This window comes from Haemaphysalis longicornis, unplaced genomic scaffold (assembly GCF_048455015.1).
Source record: "Haemaphysalis longicornis isolate Haplotype H1 unplaced genomic scaffold, Haemaphysalis longicornis Haplotype H1 scaffold_11, whole genome shotgun sequence".
NCBI lineage: Eukaryota > Metazoa > Arthropoda > Arachnida > Ixodida > Ixodidae > Haemaphysalis > Haemaphysalis longicornis.
Window position 1 is genome coordinate 109,136,018 of NW_027526214.1, and position 16,897 is coordinate 109,152,914.

Below are 16,897 nucleotides of genomic sequence, written 5' to 3' on the forward strand. Positions count from 1 at the left end.
GAGATACAATGGTTGAAGGCGGAATTCTCATCAGATGAAGAAAATGCGAGAGAAGGGTATAGTGGCCCAAGTGCTAACCCTGAAACGATAATGGAAAGCCCGGATATCGCTAGAAGCAAAGAGGCGGATTCATTCGCGGTCCGCAAGGAGGAAATACCTCCAGAATTGTGCAAAAGCGCACCACTTCAGACCTGGAAGGACGATGATCCTACAGGTGATGCGGAGCTTAAGGATGGAGATAACATCCCGGTTGTGGATGCCATCCCGACGTCGGGGCCAAACACTCTAGACGAAGGGGTACCCGATATTGCGGGGAGAGTGCCCGAGGAAACCGTTGTCTTTCCGAAAGACACGGGTAATTGCACGTTCATTGTGAACGAAGACCCAGTTCGAGACTGCGAACTCTCTGGGCAGACTAGTGTCGCTTTCGAAACTGACAGCTCGAGGAGCAAAGAGACCGACTCTAAGATGAAGTTTGATACCCCCGTGCGAAGTGGAGCCGCACTCCGCGGAGGGAACGCGCCGTACATAAGCGTCGGCGACGACCCCGTGACTTCCGCGGTGGGAGAGAAACCACCCGCTGTTTCGAAAGAAGAACCCCGATTCGATGCCTCGGAGAGAGGCGAAGCCGTGCTCGTCGTAACGCGAGCACCGGCAAAAGCGAAGCTGGCACATTTCCGGCGCCCAAAGTCTGCGGCCGCTGCGATGGAGCCGCACAGAAGACAAAGAAGTGCCGAAGGTCGTGGAAAGAACAAACGTTTGAAAACCGGCATTCATAAACTCGGCAAACAGCCGGGCTGCCGAAACAAAGAATACAGGTGTGGGCTCAAGCGTAAAAGCAAACGTGTGTTCCGGCATTGCACACATCATGCAGGTGTAACGAAGCACCTGTCAGCTACTGCACGAGGAAAGGCGAGGGAAAGGCAAGTCGCTAGACGCTCCGATGTTCGCCAGACGAAGGCCTATACACAGAAGGATTTTCGCGGGCCCGGTATCACGGCGGTCACGAAAGAGTTTGTGGCTTCGCGCGACATTTGGGAAGGAACTTCTCCGAAGAAAAAATTTCGCAGGCACAGTTAAGCGAGCGCCCGATAGACACGGGCTAAGCATGAAGAATGCAAATTTAGGTATGCCCGTGGGATATGAGTGGAATGGTGTAAGACAGAGTTGTGTTTTGACGTCGAGTACTGTATACTTGAACATTGTATTCATAGTTTCTCTGACGTATTGTACGCCAAAGTTGTACTTATTTGATCACTCTGGCTGTACAGTGTATATTCACGTACTAGTTGAGTTGTGCGTAAATTTTGCTTTCACTGTTCAACAGTACACATGCCGTGTATTGTTGGCATTTCTAGTGGAGACATTTGTGAACGTTGCGGTTGCATGTTATTGTTTGTGAACAACATATTAGTTATGTTTCTTATGAGTTTCATTGTACCAGTGCATTGTATGTATTTCTGAGTACTGACGTACACTCATTGTATTTGAGCCTACGAGACCTTCGCACTGGAGCGCACGCTGTATTTTCATGAGTTTCGCACTTGTAATGACTACTGGCCGGACATTTATTATGGGCACTGGCCTAATTCGAACGCTAGAACTTTATTGTTCCTAAATCGGCGCCAAACCGCTGTTCTGTGCGCGAATTCTGTACCTGTCATTATTCGTATGAAGAACATTGGGGTGTACTTGATTTTGTGTTAGTCGGCACAGCCTCTTTTGTTCACTAAGGGTGAACGACGCGAAAGCACGACTTTGAGAGTTTTGGGAATAATATTGCATATTTTTCTGAAACTGGGGGGCTGTGTCACAAACTCGAGCGTACGACGTCTAACAGTACCGTATAAATTTTTCATTTTATTGTACAGCGCCTAATTCTTCTTACACTCGTCTGATTCATTCAGTTCGGTTAAATTCGCCCCGAGACAAGGCTGGAACATTCGCGAACGAAGAGGCGGTAACACAATCACCCACCGGCTCGCGGGCAAGAAAACAACAAAAATAAAACCTCCGCCGCTCCGGTTTCGTCGAAGCTTCCAGTACTTTCGAGGAGGTGCGCGTGGCCTTGCCAGTGCTAAAGAGCGTCGATGATTCTAGAAGGGAGAAGAGTGAAGTTATACGCTGACGGCGGCTGGCGCGTTGTGTGTTGTGCTCTCCCTCTCCGCGCCGGCACGGTTATAAAAGGAGGAGCCGCGCCTAAGCAAACCAGCTACGCTTGGAAGTCGTGATTGACAACGGCACCTGCCAGTTTGTGCGTCACACCATCGGTGACCCGCGCCCTGGAGGACTCCAACGTACTCCCGGGACTCGAATCACCGTGATCATCTCGGACGGCCTGGCCTACAACGAAGCCAGGCTTCCCAGGTAGCCGAATCGCCTCCGACAGCGGTGCATCGTCTGGCCCGGTCGGTGAATATGCCGGTACTCTGTCTCTCATAAGCATCGAACTATTCGTTTTCTTTTAACTGCTCCGATTCCTAACATTCATTTGTTAACGCTCCTGTTTGTATCATTTTGTCCAATTTTGGGCTGTTTCTTGTATTTGAATTCCATCTAAGTTGTCTGTCATTATCGATCCGTTACCTCGTGCTTGTGTTTGAAACTTGCTTGTCTAAATATAAGTCTTTGTGCTGTTTTTCGTTCAGGGCTCTTGCTCATTCTTGCCGCTCTGGTCGGCGAAAGCCGCACATCTGACGGCCACCCCCTTTTCACCTGTGCCCTGTGGATTCGGTGGGGTTTGTTGGCTCTCTTGAGTGGACTCCCTATATCTTCTGACGGTGCACCCTTATTTAAGGAAACGGGTGACAGGGCTACAAATAGGAGGCTTCGGTGAAGACAAAACAGCGACGTTGGGGCTAAAAAACCGATGTTGTGGTTATTTTTAAAAAGCTTTTAAACCGATAAATACGTCCACTACCATGTTAATTTTTTATTATAACGTGGTCACAACGTTCGAAAAACATGCAAAAAGATGTTTCTCTTAGATAGCCAAATGTTTAGGGAGAGGTGTTCTAGTTTTTTGCGTCATTAATAAATCCCTCACAACTTGGCCTGTGTGCTCTATTTATATTTGTGAGCTTTAAGAACGATAAATCATAATATGCTATAAAATGTTTGCGTTGGGTAAAATAAAAGTGAGGCCTCAAAGTATCAAATAATAAACCCGAACGTATATAAAAAGCACCAGTGTCATCCTTGATGAAAACCATAGGTTTGTATTCTCAACGGCTGCTTTATGAGTTCGCTGGAAACGCTTGTATTTCAGTTTTATGTTTTATTTATAAAACGAGCTAGCGAACTGAACAGATGAACCGACCAGCTCAATGGACCTTTTTCCAGTACCGGTCCCTCTAGCGGCCACCACTTCGAACTAAAAATGGCAGTAAGGCACTTCCCCAACATTGTTAAGCTTTCGGAGGACCCGTGCAGAAAATATCCTAAAACTCCAGTCTCTCCCGCACCCACCCGTCACCCCTAACTTTCACATGAATGTCATGAAAGCAGGCGCACGTTCCCTGACTAATCTGCATTTTCTGTTTTTTTGTTCATTTTCGTTACCCTCTCACTGGCGGTTATGTTATGGCAGCGTCGTCAGCCTCAAACGTCTTTGCCCATTTTCTTAGAAAGCCATTGTGTGCATGTACGAACCCCCCACGAGTTGTATAAAGAGAGAGAGAGAAAAGAAAACCTGCAGCGCTAGACAGTATAGCAGCTTCCTAAGCAGAGAACTGGGGGCGGCCTTTTGTTTATTTTGCGCGAGGCGCCTGCCAAGAAGGGCGGACCGGCAGCCCGCGCATGCGCAGATCGCTACTGGAAAAACGTCAATTTGTAATCGACTCCCAGCCATGTCTCCTGAAAGTATATGATTAAAATGTGAGCAAGAACGAAAACCCCGACATTGTCTTGTTGTAATATTTATGCCTTAAAAAATTACCCAAGAACAATATAAAAGACTTTACCTTTCTACAAAATGTATGCCAGTCTAGTCTACGGCGGCTTGTTGATGGGCTCTTAACGGGGCAAGTGCTTTCCGCTTTCTCGCCATGGCTTGACAGCCCGATGACTTCGAGGTCCGTTACAAAGCCTATTGTTGCAGTAGTATGTATTGCATTCAACATGAGTAATAATGGCTAATAAAAAGGCAGAACCGAGGGTACTAACTGCTTGCCCATATGGGGGATTTTTAACACATTAAAGCTTCATACTGATATGCAGTCATTTTATTATAGAAATAATTACCAACGCTTCAAAGACGTATTACATGATTAGAAAAATTGAGGCAATCACGCGAGATGGCTTCAAGGAAGAGTTTAGCTGAAGTTTTAAGGGTGCAATGCATCACTGGACGAGTATAGGGTGAAGGTATGTCGGCCGCATGACGGGAAGTCATCTGAGAATACAAAATGCTACGCTTGTTACTGGCAGCAGTATTTGTGAGCAGCCACACAGACTGCTTAGCAGCCGAGAACCAGTGAACAGACCAGCGGACTATTAAGTGCCTATTATGGTTTAAGCAGCGGAATGCAGACATGGACGGGGATTTAATGGCAAAGTTCGATATCAACCTACAAAGATTCCTTCGCTGTTAAGACAGATAAGCGACTAAAGAAATGTTATGGGGTTCCAAAGCTTTAGCGAATGCAATGATTGCGTGGAAACAATATAAGACCGTAGTGTGAGGAAGCCTTGATAAACTACGATGGTACAAAGCATGCACCCACTAGAAAACGCGCAATGAAACGTTACCCATAACTTGTTCGGGAGGAAAAGGCAAGCGGAACGCCACAGTGTAACAAGTGTGTGGCGCCCCCCATCCCTGATATTTGTTGGCCGCTAAGTTCAGTGGCCCCACCAGGCTCGGTGGGCAACATTGTGTGTGGCCGGGCAATAAACACCGCCGAGCACGGCTGCTCGGGGGTCAGTCACCGTCACCACCAGCACGCTGCATGTCGTCTCTCGGCTGGAGGGTACCCCTACCCTCCCAGGTTCACGAACGCGGGTCTAAATCGTGACACAGTGTAAGGCTGACTTAGAGAGTATATTACTCAACCAACACATAACGGCGACTTGCAATCTGACGGATGGAGGAGCGCGAAAATCACTCTGAAATGGGCAGATGTTGAACTGTAAGCCAAGAGGGCCGACTGTCTGCTCAATGCCCACGGTGCGTCTTCACGTTTTGACGTCACCAACAACGGTGACGTTTCCACAACCGGGTAGCACCTCCACAACTCAGTGGTTGCTTATAAACCCACCGTCCATGTGCCTCATTTTCAGGGAACGGCACGTGACTACAACTACCTGGCAACCACAGCACGCTTACACGAATCTGTCTTGGCCACGGCGCAAAAACCCCTTGTTATCGCCATTGACGGGGGTTAATTGATGGTGTAGGCGGCCGAATGAAGCGGTGAGGCCTAGCCCACATTCATTGACAGTTGCGTGATGACGGCAACACGGACCCGAGAATCGGAGAGCGCCCGTGGAGTGCGGCCAAGCAGCGCTGAAGCCATGATGTTCTCTGGCGCGTGGCTCGTCCTGCGTGTCGAGGCCACGTGCTGCTGATGATGGCACAGCGGCCCATGGCGATGATAGTGGGCGCTTTCAGCCGATGGCGAAGTGGCCACTACAGCCCCCCCCCCCCCCCCCCCCCGAGCGTGGAGCGCGACAAAAAGAAAGGAAGAATATGAGCAACTGCCTAGCGAGAGAAGAGACAAAGGCTGCATAAGTGTATGTACAAGGTTTGTCCGCGGTATGAGGTCCTTAAGTAGTCTAAGTGAAAATGTATCTAACATCTTAAAGTGGTTCGGCTCAGTCCCGTAATAGCGTCCGGTGACAGTCCAAGTCGTTGAAATAAGAGGCTCCAGAGCGCAATTTAACTTCCGGTGGCTTGGGCTGGGAGTGGAGTAGCGGGCGAGCTTGAGTACAAACCTTCTGGTCCGATGTCAGGCTGTCGCGGGAATCCACATAAATGTAGATGATGGGACGGGTCTGGAAGAGCGGGCGCTGTAAGTGCAGCGTTCCACATAATGAGTGGGGAGCACGCCTTAGTCGTTGAACTTGAGCTGGAGAGGGTGTAGTCCGACACTGGATCGAGGCATATGCTTGACTTGGAAACATGAAGTGCTGCCGATGATGACCGCGGCATTTTTGCGGTGCTGAAGTCACCGAAAGTATGCGACCATTCGGCCGGAACTGACGACGGGTCCAACGCAGGCACTGTGGGCGTCGGTGTAGTCGGAGCAAACTGGTAACTTGGGATTTTGCCATCGCAAAAGATTGGCTTTGTGGTCGGTGCTTCCGACATCGACGGTGACGTGTAAGCTTGACGGTGCTCATTACTACTGGTTGACGACCCTTCAAGGGGGAGAGGGTTCATTGTTGTCAGATTGACGATGTGGCTCGTTCGTTGGAGGTACACGGCTTGTGTTTCGTGATGTTTGCGTCCGCTTAGCCATGATGGTCCCGTAAGAGCTGCGCCTTAGAGTCGTGTGGCCGGGGTGTGTTGCGTGGGCTAGAGGGTTGTCGGTGAAAACGTCCTTACCGTTGGTGTCCTGGCACTGGTAGGTGGTATGGGAGGGTGGCTGATCATTGGAGCTCGGGATTTCGTCACCGTTAGTAACGAGTGCGACAGTGCCCATCTTGTGCGTGATATGAGGTGACGGCAGGGGAGCCGTAGTAAACGAGTCAGCCAAAGCACAAACGGCCTAGATGCGTCGTGAAGCAGCGTATTGTACTAGCGTCTCCTGTTGTGAAGATGAACCCGGCGTGGTGGGGGCACAAATTGCGCTCAAGTCCACGGGTACCGCTTGGGTTAAGTGTGGTAACAGCGGTGTGTTCAGGCGCCAGCCCGATGCTTGCGCACTGCAGCGAGGTGGCATAAGTACAGTGGTCAATAGAGTGCTGGGGTGTAAGGCGCAATCGTTCGTCGTTGCCGCTGAGCCACCTACCGCTGGGCATAGCGTGGTCGTGGTAGTAGTGTCGTCCCTAGGCGGTACCGCCGAAGCCAGCATGCGGGTTCTTGGAACGAGGCCCTCGACTGGGGTGGTGCAAGGCTGGACAGCTGGGGCGGGTTGATTGAGGTACCGACGGTAGCACACGACCAGGACTGCTCTGAGCTCGTCGTAGGGCTGGGCTATGGGCTTAGGCAGGGTGGAGGCTAAGCTTGACGGTAAAAGCTCGTACATCAGCTAGTAACAGTCCTTCTGCGTTGTGACGAGGTACAGATCGAAAAGGCATTCCATCTGCATAAGCCAAACCTCGGGGTTCTTACGGTAGATCGGTGGTCGTTGCGGCAAGGTCGCCGCACTGATTGCCGTAGTGGAAGCAGTTTGAGTGGAGTGACTGGGCGCAGCCGGCTTGGAGTGGCCCGTAAAATGACATCCAGAGAAGCCGGGTGGTGGTAGAACGCGTCTTCGCGCTTGGGTCGGAGAGTCGTCTTCATGGCGCGAGGGGGGCTGCAAGCCGGGCAGCGAGGTTCCCATTTCATCGTGGGTCACGGCGTGCGAGGAAGAAGTGGCAGGAGGCGATGCAGTGTCATTGTGGCGAGAAGGACTGGTGTCGAGGCGTGCCATCACGTAGGCCTGCAGTGTATCGTAAGGCCGGTCGAAGCGTTTTAGGTGCTCACCGCGCTGGCCGGCCGGAAGCAGGGCGGCCGTGATGCGGTAGCGTTCGGCCTGTGAGTCGCTACGGCGAATTAGGAAGTGCGCTTCCATTTTGAAGAACCAGGCGCGGGGCTATGGTCGCTCGAAGGTCGGGTAGGGCGGCAGAGGGCAAGCTAAGTGAGGTTCCATGCTGCCGACGTCCGGGTCACCAATAATGTAGGCGGCCTAATGAAGTGATGAGGCCTAGCCCACATTTATTCACAATTGCGTGAGGGCGACAACACGGGACCGGGAATCGGATAGCGCGCGTAGAGTGTGGCCGAGTAGCGCGGAAGCCATGATGTTCTTCGGCGCATGTCTCGTCCTGCGTGTCGGGGCCACGCGCTGCTGACCATGGCACAGCGGCCCATGGCGATCATAGTGGGCGCTTTCAGCCGATGGCGGGTGGCCGCTACAATAGAAACCCTTTACTTGGACCTCATAGTGACTCTAAGGTACGGGGATAAAGGTTGTTCTTTATAATAGTGTTTATTATTAGTGTTTATTTATAAGTTTATCTATTATTTGTGTGTGTTCAGTTTTTGAAGTGTATGATTTGCTTGCAATAAACGTCTCTTTTATTGACCCTGCCTGTTTGTCTCGTTCTTTCTTCCTTGCGCGTTGGATATATACGTGAAAAAGGAATTTAAACAACAAAATGCAACGGGGGGAGGCGAGATTAGGGGTAAATTGACGTATTCTACAGTTCTGAATTGTTCTTGTGCCCTTGAAAGTTTTCTTTTCTTTTGGAATACGATACGCAGAAATACAAGTGCTCAAAACGCATTAATATTTAGGAAGTAAAATTGAAAACACTAAAAAATACATGCGAGTTCAATGTCGATTTAAATTTTTCAAATGGAGCCGGTACATTCCTACCGAGGTTAAAGAATATAACAAATTTTAGGTATTGGTTAGAAAAAGCTGCAAAATATTTTGACAGAAAAATACACTGCGAAAAATTCGGTTTTCTTGCCATGCAGGTTTAGAGCAATTATAAGCAATTTATTGCAACAATGTCTGCTATAGAGGTTTTAGAATTTCACCATGCTGTAAAAGTGTGAGCATTGTCATGACAATAGTTTTCACTCGGTCCCACTCCCATGCAGATAACATAATATCATTCGATTGTACGTGTAACAATTAGAAATGGAAATCTAACATTTTCCAGCTTTATAAACAAGGCTACCCAATCTAGCGCATCCTGGTATTCGAGCAGGTTTTGCACTTGAAATCTTTCGCAAGGTGTTGTATGCATTGTTTTTCCCAAAATGAGTCAGTGGAGTACGCTATGAATAATAACGAAATAAACACATCCAGGATGTCCAAACAAAGTGATAAATCTAGTGTGCACAACAACGCACCTTTCCCGAAAAATTGCAAACGCTTTAAAATTTTGCAGAAATAAATACAAAATCACCTTCCTTTAATGGATATTTAAAAAAAAACTTTTAAATACATGAAGCATCAACAAAAAGCATACTAGCTCAGAATACATTATTTTCTGACAAAATTAGGTTTTCTTCCAAATACATCTTATTGCCCTGCCATAACTGCAAAATATCTCTTACTTCAGGTCAGTTTTGTGGCATCTTGCGTACGTAGTCGACGCTTCTTTTTTATTTGTTTCAATGTATACGAATACTAGGTTTTAGTTAAAGTGTCTTATGCCCAAGAATAATAGTGTGGTTTAAAGAACCTTTTATACTTTATATTGTTTGTAAGGACCCTGCGTAAAGCAGTTTTTGGTTACGGTTCTAATTATTTTACCATCTTAAACTGGAAAGTTTAAAATCATACCCTTCGGGTCTGTGAAAAAGAGAAGATAATTTTTATAAGACATTTATTTGTAATGGAAATATTGCCACGTCATTCCTGCAGCAATTATGTAGCGTATGTGTGAGCTGCGACGCATAAAATTTATATTACGCAAATCTAAGCCGGCAATCTTAAGAGCAACATTAGAAGAAATGCCAGTAGCTATCAAGTGCTAGAAAACAGCGCACTCTCATAGATGAGCTTACAACACCAATATACCGTGTAGCGGTCTTACCAGCAACTGCTCCCCTGATTACCTTTTCGCAGCTATCCTTTCCCGAAATAAACAAACGCTAAAGAAATGTTCAAAGAACCGTTTAACATGTTTATAATATAAATGTCTTAAGTGACAACTGGAATCCATTGTATGTTAATGTATGCCGACCGCGCCACTCTAAACTATGAGACGTTCGGTCTGAATGCCTTATTCATTCGCTCCGTCAGTTTAACAATGCAATGGTGACCATTTGTTGAGGGTCAACAACCTTTATCAATAACGTTGACCATTTATGCGAACGCTTGGCCTATGAAAAAATGCTGGCAACTTTACAAGCTTTTTCTGAAGGGAGAGTTCGGGGACGCCACATTCAAGAAGGGATGTCGAGTTAAAGGCCAGCGAAGAGCAACAAAGAACAATTGTCTTCATTCAGAAGGCTATGAGTAGACGCCTCGACGAAGGCACTGACACTCCACTTAGCTTTTCGACGACCTCACCATTTCTTTGAAATAAACCAAACATTTTTTTTCGTCCTTGCAGTAGTGATGGTGGTTCCAGTGTCCGAGTTTCTTTTCCCTAGCGCACTTCAGGGTTTGACCCTCAAAGAATTAGTGTGCAGAGGAGACCAGATTTTTAGATTGCATTTAAAATAAATGGCATCTAAGACTGAATGCGCAAAGCCACGCCAACTAACAATGCCATCCATATTGCGGACATAAAATAACCACTCAATTCAAGTGGTCTGAACAGCGGCGCCGTACAACGAATCAAAGACCAATTTGATGCTGTCAATGAATTTATACACGAAGTTAAAATGGGTATTGTCAAAGCTTCCGAGGAACTGGTAGACGTAATCGAAGACATAATTATTCTCATGAAACAAAATAACTTTATTGTTCATGGTCTCCCTGAAAAGAAAAATAACGATTATGCAGTATATAGAAAAATCATACAAAAATTCTTCCGTGATTGCATAAACCCCAATGTCAGAACCATAAAGCAAGGCAATCGCTTTATAAAAAACCGCCTTACGTTAAAGCATCCATAATCGTTTGTTTTAAAGGCTTTAAAGGGCGTTAGGCAGCGGTGCACTATCGCACGCACCTAACGTGTGCGCTCTTGCAGTTGCTGCGCCTGAACGACGTGCCGAGCGAAGGACTACGGAAGCCACGCCATCACTGGGCATCGGACAGGTGGAATCATTTACTGGACGCACTGCGCATCGGTGGATTTCTGTACCGGGTGTTGCGGGAAAATGGAGTCCAAAGCCGCGGCAACGAACGAATAAATGTATTTCAATCATACCTACTTGCTTGTCACTACTACATGGCGTCCGAAAATTTCTCGTCTGCTTCTCTTCTTTCCTCCCTAGAGTCCCCAAATCATGTCCTCTTTTTCATCTCGCTTACGTTGCTATGTGAGACAAAATAAAAATGCAAATCCTCCCGCCCAACCAAAAAAATGTTACCAAGCTCCGGGTGTTGTACGTACAGCCTTTGCCCTAAATTCTACTGTCCCTGTACACTTACAGCACTGCGCATCAAGGTTGTCTTGTGGAGATAATGGCACTAGGTCACACCGAGTGCACCGTTCTTGAACTTTATTTATTCGCTTGTGCTGACTCCAACCTTGACTCTTCTACATGTCGTCACTTATTACTTCTTCTTCACTCCTTCAAAATATCATTCGGTTGTAGGTCTAACGCTTAGAAACGGAAATCTAACATTTTCCGCCTTTAGAACCAAGACTACCCAATTCAGCGAATCTATTTATTCGAGCCGGTTTTGCACGTTAAATCTTTCTCAAGGTGTTCAATGCATTGTTTTTAACAAATTGAGTCATTGGAGTACGCTCTGAATAGTAATGAAATAAACACATCCAGGCTGTCGAAAGCAAAGTGATAAACCTAGTGTACACAACAACGCACCTTTCCCGAAAAATTGCAAACGCATTAGAATTTTTTAGAAAAGGGGTCAAATATGTTGCATAAATACACAATGAAATCCATTTTGTGCATATTTCTGAACAAAAAGCGTTTCAACACAAAGCATCAACAAAAGCATACTAGCTCTGAATACGTAATTTTCTGAAAAAAATTCGGTTTTCTTCCACACACATCTTATTGCCCTGCCATAACTGCAAATTGTCTCTAACTTCAAGTCAGATTTGTGGCATCTTGCGTACGCAGTCGGCGCTTCTTTTTGATTTGTTCCAATGTATTTGAATATTAAGCTTTAGTTAAAGTGTCTGATGCAGAAAAATAAAAGTGTGGTTTAGAGTACCTTTTGTACTTTATATTGTTTGTAAGCACCCTGCATGAAGCAGTTTTAGGTTATGGTTCTTATTATTTTACCAACGTACACTGGAAATTTTAAAATTATATCCTTCGGGTTTGTGAAAAAGAGAAGATATTTTTTATAAGAAATATAATTGGTCATGGAAATATTGCCACGTCATTGCTGCACTAATTATGTTGCATATGTGTGAGCGGCGACACATAAAATTATATTACCCAAATCTAAGCCGGCAATCTTAAGAGCAACATCACAAGAAACGCCAATAGCTATCAAGTGTTAGAGAACAGCGTCACTCTCTTAGATGTATTTACAACCGCAAATATGCCGTCTGCTGTCTGACGAGCAACTGCTCCCCTGATTACCTTTTCGCAGCTATCCTTTCCCGAATTAGACAAGCCCTTAATAGATATATAAAGAAGCGTTTAGCCTGTTTATAGTACAAATGTCTTAAGTGACAACTACAATCCATTGGATCTTGAGGTATGCAGACCGCGCCACTCTAAACTATGAGATGTTCTGTCAGAATACCAATCCATTCGCTCCGTATGTTTAGGAATGCAATGTTGACCTTTTGTTGAGGGTCAACAAACCTTTATCAACGACGTTAACCTTTCATGCGAACGCTTGGCTTATTAAAAAATGCTGACCACTTTACAAGTTTTTTTTTGAAGAGAGAGACCGAGGACGCAACATTCAAGATGAGATGTCCAGTTAAAGGCAAGCGAGGAGCAACAAAGAACAATTGTCTTTATACAGAAGGCTATGAGCAGACGTCTGGACGAAGGCACTGACACTCCACTTAGCTTTTCGACGACCTCACCATTTGTTTGAATTAAACCAAACATTTTTCCCTCCTTGCAGTAGTGATGGTGGTTCCAGTGTCCGAGTTTTTTTCCCTAGCGCACTGCAGGGTTTGACCCTCAAAGAATTAGTGTGCAGAGGAGACCAGATTTTTAGATTGCATTTAAAATAAATGGCATCTAAGACTGAATGCGGAAAGCCACGCCAACTAACAATGCCATCCATATTGCGGACATAAAATAACCACTCAATTCAAGTGGTCTGAACAGCGGCGCCGTACAACGAATCAAAGACCAATTTGATGCTGTCAATGAATTTATACACAAAGTTAAAATGTGTATCGTCAAAGCCACCTAGGAACTGGTAGACGTAATCGAATACATGATTATTCTCATTAAACTAAATAACTTTATTGATTAAGGCCTCCCTGAAAAGAAAAATAACGATTATGCAGTATATAGAAAAATAATAAAAATATTATTCCGTGATCGCATAAACACCAATGTCAGAACCATAAAGGAAGGCAATCGCTTTAGAAAAAACCGCCTTACGTTAAAGCATCCTTAATCGTTTGTTTTAAAATCTTTAAAGGGCGTTAGGCAGCGGTGCACTATCGCACGCACCTAACCTGTGCGCTCTTGCAGTTGCTGCGCCTGAACGTCGTGCCGAGCGAAGGACTACGGAAGCCACGTCATCACTGGACATCGGACAGGTGGAATCATTTACTGGACACACTGCGCATCGGTGAATTTCTATACCGGATGTTGAGGGAGAATGAAGTCCAAAGCCGCGGCAACGAACGAACAAATGTATTTCAATCACACCTACTTGCTTGTCACTTCTAACATGGCGTCCGAAAATTTCTCGTCTTCTTGTCTTCTTTCCTCCATAGAGTCCCCAAATCATGTTCTCTTTTTCATCTCGCTTGCGTTGCTATGTGAGACAAAATACAAATGCAATATCCTCCCGCCCAACCAAAAAAATGTTACCAAGCTCCGGGTGTTGTACGTACAGCCTTTGCCCTAAATTCTACTGTCCCTGTACACTTACAGCACTGCACATCAAGGTTGTCTTGTAGAGATTTATTTATTTATTTATTTCACAGTACCTCACAGGCTCCGAAGAGCATTGCGTGAGGGGGGAACAAAATAAAACAAAAATACACAGCGCAATACATTGGAATTACATTGGGGTAAAGAATGAAACAACAATGAAGCATCATGAGTTTTGGAATACGGGGTATTAAGAACATCTTGGTATCAGGCGGGGTAGAGAATTAAAACACAAGCAATGTGAAATGGCATAAAACATTATTATGGGGCAACATCATTATACAATTTTGAGCAAGATTTATTACACAACGTAGACTATGATATAAATTTTAAACAAAGGAAAGAAAAAAAAGGAATTTTGACAATATGACAACAATTTTAGATGTGCAAATGAGCTTCAAGAAAAATGGCTGGTCAGTCGCTCATGAAATGCATCACGGTTTGATAAGCAGGCGATGGCGTTTGGAAGATCATTCCACAATGAAATGGCACGTGGAAGCGCAGATAAGTTGAATGAACGTGTCTTACCAAATATTCGCTTGAAACTGAGTTGATTATGAAGCCGTGCTGACATGCGGACAGGTGCTTCGAGATGCAGTGGGGATGGCGTAGCTGAATTGATGTATTTGTGAAAAGGACTGAGAATAGCGATTGATCGGCGAGTTTCTAACAGCTGAAGTGGCATATCTATTTTAATTTGAGTAATACTGGCGGTCGTAATTCCGAGAAATGAAGCGCGCAGCTCTATTCTGAATTGATTCTAGTGCTTGTATTAAATAAGCTTGATGTGGTGACCATACAGATGAAGCAAACTCTAATTGTGGACGAACAAAAGTTAAATAGGCTAATTTACGGATGTCAGTAGGTGCGTTGCGCAAGTTTCGGCGTAGGTAGCCTAATGATTTAGATGCTTTGGCACAGACTGTGGTTATATGAGACGACCATGACAAGTTAGGTGTTAAGTGTACTCCTAGGTATTTGTAGGACGTTGCCCTTATTAAGTCAGTGGTATTGATAGAATATGTGTGGTTAGAATTACTTCGCTTGCGAGAGAAAGAAATTATTTTACACTTGGATAGGTTAAGGGTCATCTGCCAGGTGTTACACCAATTATAAATTCTGTTTAGGTCATTTTGAAGGGCAATATGATACTATTGCCCTTCAAATATACTAGGACAAGGTCACACCGAGTGCACCGTTCTTGAACTTTTTTTATTCGCTTGTGCTGGCTCCAACCTTGACTCTCCTACATATCATCACCTATTACTTCTTCTTCACTTCTTCAAAATATCATTCGGTTGTAGGTCTAACGCTTAGAAACGGAAATCTAACATTTTCCGCCTTTTGAACCAAGACTACCCAATTCAGCGAATCCATGTATTCGAGCAGGTTTTGCACGTTAAATCTTTCTCAAGGTGTTCAATGCATTGTTTTTAACAAATTGAGTCACTGGAGTACGCTCTGAATAGAAATGAAATAAACACATCCAGTCTGACGAAAACAAAGTGATAAACCTTGTGTACAAAACAACGCACCTTTCCGAAAAATTGCAATCGCATTATAATTTTTTAGAAAAGGGGTGAAATATGTTGCATAAATACACAATGAAATCCATTTTGTGCATATTTCTGAACAAAAAGCGTTTCAACACATAAAGCATCAACAAAAGCATACTAGCTCTGAATACGTAATTTTCTGAAAAAAATTCGGTTTTCTTCCACACACATCTTATTGCCCTGCCATAACTGCAAATTGTCTCTAACTTCGAGTCAGTTTTGTGGCATCTTGCGTCCGCAGTCGGCACTTCTTTTTTATTTGTTTCAATGTATTTGAATATTAGGTTTTAGTTAAAGTGTACCATGCACAAGAATAAAAGTGTGGTTTAAAGAACCTTTTGTACTTTATATTGTTTGTAAGCACCCTCCAAGAAGCAGTTTTTGGTTACGGTTCTAATTATTTTACCAACTTAAACTGGAAATTTTAAAATCATACCCTTCGGGTCTGTGAAAAAGAAGATACTTTTTATAAGACATTAATTGGTAATGTAAATATTGGCACGTCATTCCTGCACTAATTATATTGCGTATGTGTGAGCGGCGACCCATAAAAGTTTTACTACGCAAATCTAAGCCGGCAATCTTAAGAGCAACATTACAAGAAACGCCCATAGCTATCAAGTGTTAGAGAACAGCGTCACTCTCTTAGATGTATTTACAACCGCAAATATGCCGTCTGCTGTCTGACGAGCAACTGCTCCCCTGATTACCTTTTCGCAGCTATCCTTTCCCGAATTAGACAAACCCTTAATAGATATATAAAGAAGCGTTAGGCTGTTTATAATATAAATGTCTTAAGTGACAACTACAATCCATTGGATCTTGAGGTATGCAGGCCGCGCCACTCTAAACTATGAGATGTTCTGTCAGAATGCCAATCCCTTTGCTCCGACAGTTTAACAATGCAATGCTGACCTTCTGTTGAGGGTCAACAACCTTTATCAACGACGTTGACCTTTCATGCGAACGCTTGGCTTATGAAAAAATGCTGACCACTTTAAGTCAATTGTTTTTTTTTTTTGAAGAGAGAGTCCGAGGACGCCACATTCAATAAGGGATGTCGAGTTAAAGGCCAGCGAAGAGCCATAAAGAACCATTGACTTCATTCAGAAGGCTATGAGGAGACGCCTGGACGAAGTTACTGACACTCGACTTAGCTTTTCGACGACCTCACCATTTCTTTCAATTAAACCAAACATCTTTCCCTTCTTGCAGCTGTGATACAGTGACTCCAATTTCTTTTCTCATGTGCACTGCAGGGCTTGACCGCCAAAGGCTTAGTGTGTTGAGCAGACAAGATTTTTAGATTGCATATACAAAAAATGGCATCCAAGACTGAAAGCGCAAAGCCACGCCAAATAACAATGCCATCCGTATTGCGGACATAGAATAACCAATCAATTGAAGTTGTCTGAACATCGGCGCCGTACCCCTAATCAAAGACCAACTCAATGCTCTCAACGAATTTATAAATGAAGTTAACATGGGTATTGTCAAAGCCATGGAGGAA